Source organism: Gastrolobium bilobum, unplaced genomic scaffold, assembly GCF_033153095.1.
Source record: "Gastrolobium bilobum isolate Gb01-03AN ecotype WA unplaced genomic scaffold, APGP_CSIRO_Gbil_v1 utg49207, whole genome shotgun sequence".
In the NCBI taxonomy this organism is placed as follows: Eukaryota; Viridiplantae; Streptophyta; class Magnoliopsida; order Fabales; family Fabaceae; genus Gastrolobium; species Gastrolobium bilobum.
The window spans coordinates 23,231-31,111 of NW_026899065.1; the positions used below are offsets into that span (position 1 = coordinate 23,231).

General features: G+C 37.4%; 1 long non-coding RNA gene across 1 annotated transcript; it reads left to right on the forward strand.

Annotated features, from left to right (window-relative positions):
- The first annotated feature begins 101 nt into the window (after positions 1-101).
- LOC133286839 (uncharacterized) lies at positions 102-1,918 on the forward strand. The gene is made up of 3 exons (XR_009748178.1): positions 102-345; positions 944-1,032; positions 1,618-1,918. It is a non-coding gene; the product is annotated as an uncharacterized LOC133286839 (long non-coding RNA).
- Positions 1,919-7,881: the final 5,963 nt, after the last annotated feature.

Consider the following 7,881-nt stretch of genomic DNA (forward strand, 5'->3'; position numbering starts at 1 on the left):
TCCAAAAAGTCAAATAAAGTGGCTAGGCTTATTAATTAATGAAATCAGCCATTTAAGTTTGTCTTCTTCCTCCCTTATGCTTGTCTTGGCCGAACCTTCATTGGAGAAAAAGCTTGATTTGCAACTTCTTATTTTTACTTCGAGTTAAGAAATTTCAACATGAAAAATACCCGGAATCCCTTGGTGATCAAAAACTGTAAAAGAATTTCTTGAGAAAGTGAGTGTGTGAGGAGATCCAAGACCTTGAAGGTGGCGGTTTTGTGAGGTTAGTGTAGCCGTTGTTGGTGATTTTTGTTGCTTGGAAGCTTGTATATTGATCTCTGGAAGCCTAGGAACCCATTGGTGGTAAGATTTCTTAATTTCACTGAGTATTTTCTTTGGATCAAAATTTTGGACATAATATAATGTGTATGTTTTTTAGCATGGTTAGAGAAGTTTTATGGCCATGTTCCTTTGGAATTTATTGTTCATATGGATAAATAATCGGTAAAAATGCAATAAAAATTTAAGTGATTTTGGTTCCAACACTTAGTCAAATTTTCAAGGATGTAAGAATGGTGATTTGTAAAGGAAGTCTTTGATGGATGATGTAATAGATTGGTGGTTGTTTGAATTATTAATTATGGAGTTTTAAAAGAGTTTTAAGCTTGTGAATTGTTGAAAAATCCTTTGATTACACGATGTATCAATTCGGCCATGTTGATAAAATTAAGGAAAAATATTGTAAATTGTGTTGTGACTTGATGGAAGGTGTGTGAATGTATTGGTGATTTGGTTGATAAGTATGTTCAAGTGATGGAATTGGATTGTTGAAATTAAAGCACAATTAGTAATACTTTGAGTTTTAAATGCCGTGAGCTAGGGTTTTCTGAGAGTTGTTGTTTATATTTGCTTGCTTATTCTCAAGCATATGATTGATCATATTATGGTATGATCATTATAGGTTGACTCTCTTTGATCCAATCTTGAAGGATTAAGCTTCGGAAGCTTTTCTCTGTTGGTTTGTGAACTTGGTTGTGGAACTTTTTACAGGTAAACTTTGGTGTGTCCTGGAGTCAGTCCCTTTGTGTGCTCTGCCATGTCCTTTGGGAGTGGTTACAATTTGTGACATGTGGTAATGTTTAATAAAATATGTTCATGCATATAACATGTTGTGTGAAAAATGCATGTTGTTTGTGAAGCCTGATTGCTTATTGAGCTTGATTGCTCGTGGGGCCTGATTTCCTGTGAAGCCTGATTGCTTATTGAGCTTCATTGTCGTGAGGCCTGAATGCCTGTTCTCTGATCAGTAGAATTTGGGGGGGACTTTCGCTGGATAGGACTCTTTGTGGGGGTTCCAGTTGGTGTTGGCCTTAGAGTTGTTAACACTCTAGGAATGTCTCGGGAGTTATATGATGGGGTCCTTGAAAAATATCCCTGATGAATGTTCTTGGATTTGTGCCCAGTTGGTTGTTGATAGTTTGATTGATTGATTGACTGTTTGATGGTATGATGTACTATGTGGATATTATTACTGTTTGCACATTTGAGTGAGCCATTGGATGGAGTGACCCTCTAGGACCCGTGGTTTACTGAGATTGTCAAATCTCACCCCGCATTATGGGGCATTATTTTTAGGTACAACAAGTGCTGCTGGAGAAGCCTTGGGTAAGAAGCTCATCTAGTGTGGATACGAGCATATGGAGTATTTTGACATGTACACAGGAGTGCATGAGGATTATATGACATTTTGAGATATTATTTTGATGCACTTGATAGTTGTCTATTTTGTATCATTGACTTAGTGCATGAACATTAGTCTTGTATGAGATGTCGTGGACATGTTAGAGTTGTTCATGTTTTTGTTTCTAAGTCATTTGATTAATATGTTGATTATGTAATAGTTCAATTTGATAGTTGATGTAATGTAATTGTATTACTGGAGAACCTTGTTTATGTAAATATTGATGTATGTTATGGAAGGGCCTAAAGCCTATTATAGTTATTGATGTTGTTAAATTATAATGAATTATATGGATATTGTGGGTTGTAAGTGCACCAAGGTTGTTAGGATGCCACCCTTTTGGTCTATTAGGTACCATTTTTGAGTATTGGAACACACTTGTATAAAGTGGGGAAAAGTTATAAAAACAAAGGAGACTCTGTCAAAATTTCTAGAAAAATTTGGTGTCATAAAATTTGAAGCTTAAGACTTAACATACCTTATTTTGAAGCTTAAGATGTTCCCTGTGTTGTCATAAAATTTGGTGTCTTTTGGAGTTGTATAAACTGTCTAGTTTGTGTTTGAGTGAAAGATGTTAATTTCGCGCTGTAAGCTGACAGCATTGGTTCACGTTTTTGAAAAATTCATATCTCTCTCATTTCTTACCCAAATCAGGCTTATGATATATCAAACCGAAGCTTGAGCTGTCTCCTAGAACATATTAAAATTTGGTGGAAAAAAAACGTGTGAAATTTCTGCAGTTTGAAAAACAGTGAGGTATGTTTGAGTACTTGAAAGTGCAATTTTGACAGTTTTAAGGAAGTAACTTACGACGAGCGTATCTGGAGTTGTAGAACCCATAATAGGGCAAGTGATACCTTATTGGAAAGGTAAAGGAGCGTAGAATAACATATCAAAATATGGAAATTTATGGACAAGTAGTCCATGTGCAGTTTTGGAAAAACTAAATGTACCTTAAGTTGGTAAAACGTCAAATTGTGTATTTATGCTTCGTTGGTTTATGGGAATCGTTTAGCAACTTGAAATGGACGTTGTATGATGTTAAGCAATAATATTTATGGTTCCGCAATATTTTTGAGTTACAATCACATTTTGGGAAATGTTTATTACGAACGTTTTATAAACGGTAACAAAAAGAAAAAAATTTACCATAAATTTTAAATGATTTGTTGTGATTGTAACTGCGCTTAATATCATAAATAATGATAACATGATCGAATGCATATGGGGTGTTACAGGTGGCATGGTAATGGCGGTAGTGGTAGTGATGGTAGTGGTGGTGATGGCAGTGGCTGCGGCGATGATGGTGGCGTGGTGGCAGCGGCAATGGCGTGGTGATGAAGGCAGTGGCGATGGTAGTGGTGGTTGGTGACGGTGGCAATGATGATGATAGTGGTGGCAATGGTGGCGGTGGTAGAATGGTGATGGATATGGTGATGGACCTGATGGTGGTAACGACAGTGGCTGCGATGATGGTGGTGGATGTTAGGGGTGGCAATTTGGGTTGACCCGCCCCGCCCCGCCACCAACCCGTCAAAAACGGGGCGGGGCGGGTTGACCCGCCAAAAAATATAGGTTGGTAAAATGAACCCACCCCATTTTTTGGTGGGTTGGCGGGTTGGCGGGTCAACCCACCAACCCGCCAATTAAAAAAAATTAATTAAAATTCAAAAATAAATTATATTCTATGAATTTTTTTAATATTATTTTATTTTATGTCACACTTCTCTATATTTTTTTAATCTCAATCTTAAATGTATATTAATATTTGTCAAACATTCTTTAGGAACTTATATATAGATAACATTTGTCATAAATAAAATTGTTATTCTTTATTTTTTCTAGGAAGTACTAAGATAAAAAAAATTGGATATCACAGAAATTTAAGGACTAATAAAATACTACCTAATTGTAAAAAAAAAAAAATATTTATAACCCGGTGGGTTGAACCCGTTTTGACCCACTTCTAGGCGGGGCAGGTTGAGGTGGGTTGGTGGGTCGAAAACCTCAACCCAACCCGCCCCGTTTTGGCGGGTTGGCGGGTTGACCCGCCGGGCTCAACCCATATTGCCATCCCTAGTGGATGTGTTGATGGTAGTGGTGAAGAGTGATTGATAAAGACAAGTATTTCTCATTTTGTGTCCGGGAACAAAAAATATAGAAATTTTTTTATTCTTTTTTACATTTCCTAGCACAAAAATTAAACCGGAAAACTCAGGATTCATCTGATCAAGTATAATTAAAGGACAAGGGTTAATGTTAAAAATTAGAGTTTCTAAATAGGTTGTGAATTTATGGACGTTTAGTGGAATCGGAGGAAAATTTAAATAAGTTTAAAATCGTGAGGTGGCGGTGGGACCCACCCCACCTAAGGCCACTTAAGCCACCTAAGCAAGGACTATTCACTATCATTGCTCTTCTCCTTCCTTGATGAACCCGCGGACAGCCCCCTCCATAGCCAAGCAAGTTTAAGTTTTCCTTCCTCTCTATCTCCATCAAACCTTAGCCAAATCATGAAAATTTTAACTCTAAATGCATTGGAAATCATCTTCTAAATCCATTGGTGGTACCCTTGAACCTTGAAAGCCACTAGAAATTGAGATATTCCATCCTCAAGGCCGCAGCTCATAGTGTTAGATTTGTGTTCATGGAGTTGTTAGATGCTCCAATGGTTGAGTATGTCTAGGAGGAGCCTTGTGCCAAGCTTTTAAGTAAGTTCCCTTGTATTTCAATGGTTTAATCTTTGGATTTGTTTCATGAACCCTAAAGGGGGATTTGATCATTTGTGTTGTTAGAGAGCTCAAATGGAAAATGTGTATTAGATGATAATGTCTTAAAATGATGTGTTAGAGCTATAAATGCAATAACAATTATTGATGAAAAAATGTGATTTAACTTAGGAAAATTTGGAGAAATGTCATGACTTTGTGTTTTGGATTGTTGTTAGAAGTGTGTTGGGAGTTGTTGTGTAGTTGTATGATGTTATAATAGGATTGTATGAGGTGAGGAATAGTGAAATTGGATTTAAAACCTCTTGGGAATTGCCTTGGTGCAATTCGGCCATTAAGGGAAAAAGAGAGGAAATTATGTTGAAAAATTATTTGGATGATGTGTTGTGTAATGGTATGGTAATTAGATGGGTAGTGTGGTGGTTGGAAGGTTGGAAAACTAATGGAAAAATAATTGCTAGTGTTGAGTGGTTAATTGGACCTAGAGCAAAATATTAGGCAAAACGACGTTTGAATGATGTAAAATGAAAAATGGCACTTGATATGGCCTTTTGGTAACCTAAGGATGCCTAAGAAAATGAGAAAGAAAATTTAGAAAAATAAAATGTAAAATAACACCTTGTTGGCCGAACCTACCTTATGTGGGTGAGGTTTTTTGACGTTTTCGTACTTTGATATATTTGCCTTGTATTGATGATTCGTACATGATTGTTGTAGGTTGTCGTACATAGATTTGAACCCCGAACCGTGAGTTCGGTGGACTGCCCTTGGTCCCGGATCAAGTGGGATTGAGGTGAGTAATTGGAACCATGCTTGTATATTGGTAACTTGCATGTGTTTGTATGAATTTTAAGTAATTGGAAATGTCCTCTGTGTAGCCATTTCTGCTGTATAACGAGCTCGGAGAATATACTGCTGGGAGCTAAGTTAAGAGGACTATACAGGTAACCTCTTGGTACTGGGACTTGATCCCCTTGTGTGTTTCACCATGCCCGTTGAGGGTGATGGTAGGAAATGTATGTAAGTAAAGTAGAATAACATGATCATGCATTTAGTATGTATGTTGTACATAGGATGTACCGAGTCTCTGGCCAGTAGACAGTTTGCCTTCGGGTGTTACGGACTTCCACTGGATAGGTCTCCGAGAGGGAGTTCCAGTTGACCTAGGGTCGTGGTGTGTGATCCGGATAGGGGCACACTAGGAAGTCTCGGGTGTATATGGATGGAGGGTGTCTTGGTTGGTTGTTCTAGGAACACGCCTTGGTTGAGACCCGTAGGCTTATATGCTGAGCCATTAGGCAGGACGTTGCGTGGTACTGGCATCGACCATTCCAGCTTCGTCGTATTTTGTATCCCTATGTTCCCCGGTTTCTCAAAATCCCTTGCTTTATCCTGTTTTAAATATGTTATTTATGTTATTTATATGCATCGAAGTGAGCCATTGAGCGGAGTATTCTCCAGATCATCTGGGTTACTGAGATATATTCGTATATCTCACCCCGTCTTGGGGGCTTTATTTCAGGGAGTAGCAGTGGTGCAGGAGCGGCGGCCAAGAAACCCGTAGGATTAGTCGTTGGAGGACTTCATATTTTGCATTTTGATCGCCACTGGGCCTAGGCTAGACTTAGGTCATGAAAATTGCATATGTATTTAGGATGAGATTCAGTGTCATATTTGTTCATGTCATTTTGCCTAAGTCTAGTTGTATATGTCATTTTAAGGTTTATGTTTTATGTTGTAATTAAAGGTTATGAATTTGCAAGTTGTAATATGTAATTGAGACGTTGTAAATTGTACATGGATACTTGATGTAATATGATGGAAGGACCTTAGGCCTATTTTAGGATTATGATTATGTGTATAATTAGCAAATGCATGCAATTGGACTTCAATTATTGAAACGTGTTAAGTATTAATAAAGGAAGCAATGTGATGCATATTGTATAATTAATATAAATTGTGATGGGTTGTAAGTGCCCCAAGGCATTGTTGGTCCTTTTGTGTGCCACCCATGATTATTAGGTACATTTGAGGTCTTAGATCACATTGGCAAATTTGGGGATTTTTGTAAAAACAAAGGAAACTCTCGCGAAATTTCTAGAAATCAGCATAATTTAGACGAACTTTGGGAGAGCATATCTCCCTCCATAGAGGTCCGACAGGGACGTGCCATACGCTATTTTGAAGCTGAAGATGTCCTTTATCTTGTGGTAAAATTTGGTAAAATTATAGGTTGGGAGTCGTCCTGTAGAAGGCTGTAAACTCATACTGCCCATTTGCTCACTGCACATGTGGCAGTCCTGGACCGGTTTTGGGAAATTTATTACCGCTTCGTTTCTTGGTAAAATTAGGTTTATGATATATCAAATTGAATCTTGAGGTGTCTAGTTTGTTGTATAAAAATGTGAGAGCAATTGGTTGAGCGGATTTTTTGCAGTAACTGATTGAGTGAAGGATGTTAGGAGCTGTTTTGGGGTTGGCTGGCAGCTTTGCTTTTCCAACTTCAGACGGCGATATCCAAAGCAAACAAAATTGAAATAACTCGTGTGATAGCCTCCTAGAAAGGTAATTAAGTGTATAATAACATATCAAAAGATGAGAGGTTTGCGACGTGCGGATTCTCCGCACAAATTCAGAGACCGAACCACGTTTGGATATGTAGAAAACGTAAAAGTGAGAAATTGGCTAAGTGGGTTTATGAGAACCCCTTAATGACTTGTGGTAAGTAAAATAAGTTATAAAAGTAGTTTAAATAATTATTCCGTGAAGAGTTACAGTTACGGTCACAGCTTTTGATTATTACGCTTTTTATTGTTTTAAATGCTCGCATAATAAACGGAAAAAGTTTACCCACATTTTTATAAATGAATTGATGTGATTGTAACTGCGCTTAATATCATAATTAATGTTAACAATACCGGTGTACAATAGATTGTTACATATACCACATCACATATATATAAGAGTGCATCATTTCATAAATTCAAGTACAAATAAAACACATATACAATATATAAAACAACCAACTTCCCTAAGGAATTTGGTAGAACAAACAAGAATTAACCATGAGAATCGAAAGCTTACTTGTCAAGCAGAATGCTCCAATACTAACTCGATATCAACGAAGTCCCCAACATGATATCCAACCAACATAAATACCACCAACGAAGTCCCCAATAGAATGCCACGATTTATTTTCACAACATAAATACCATCAACATACATATACTAGCCCCTCATGCCTAAAGGGACTATATTTCTTTTTCGTTTCACATACTGCAAGCTTTTTCCAAATCCCCAAGCACTCAATCAATTAAGGGTCCACGCTAATTAAAATACATTTTGTTAGGGTGATTTCGCAGAAAATGCAAAAATAGGGCAATATCCGGATATTTGTCGGGGACCTATCCGAATATCAATATCCAAATA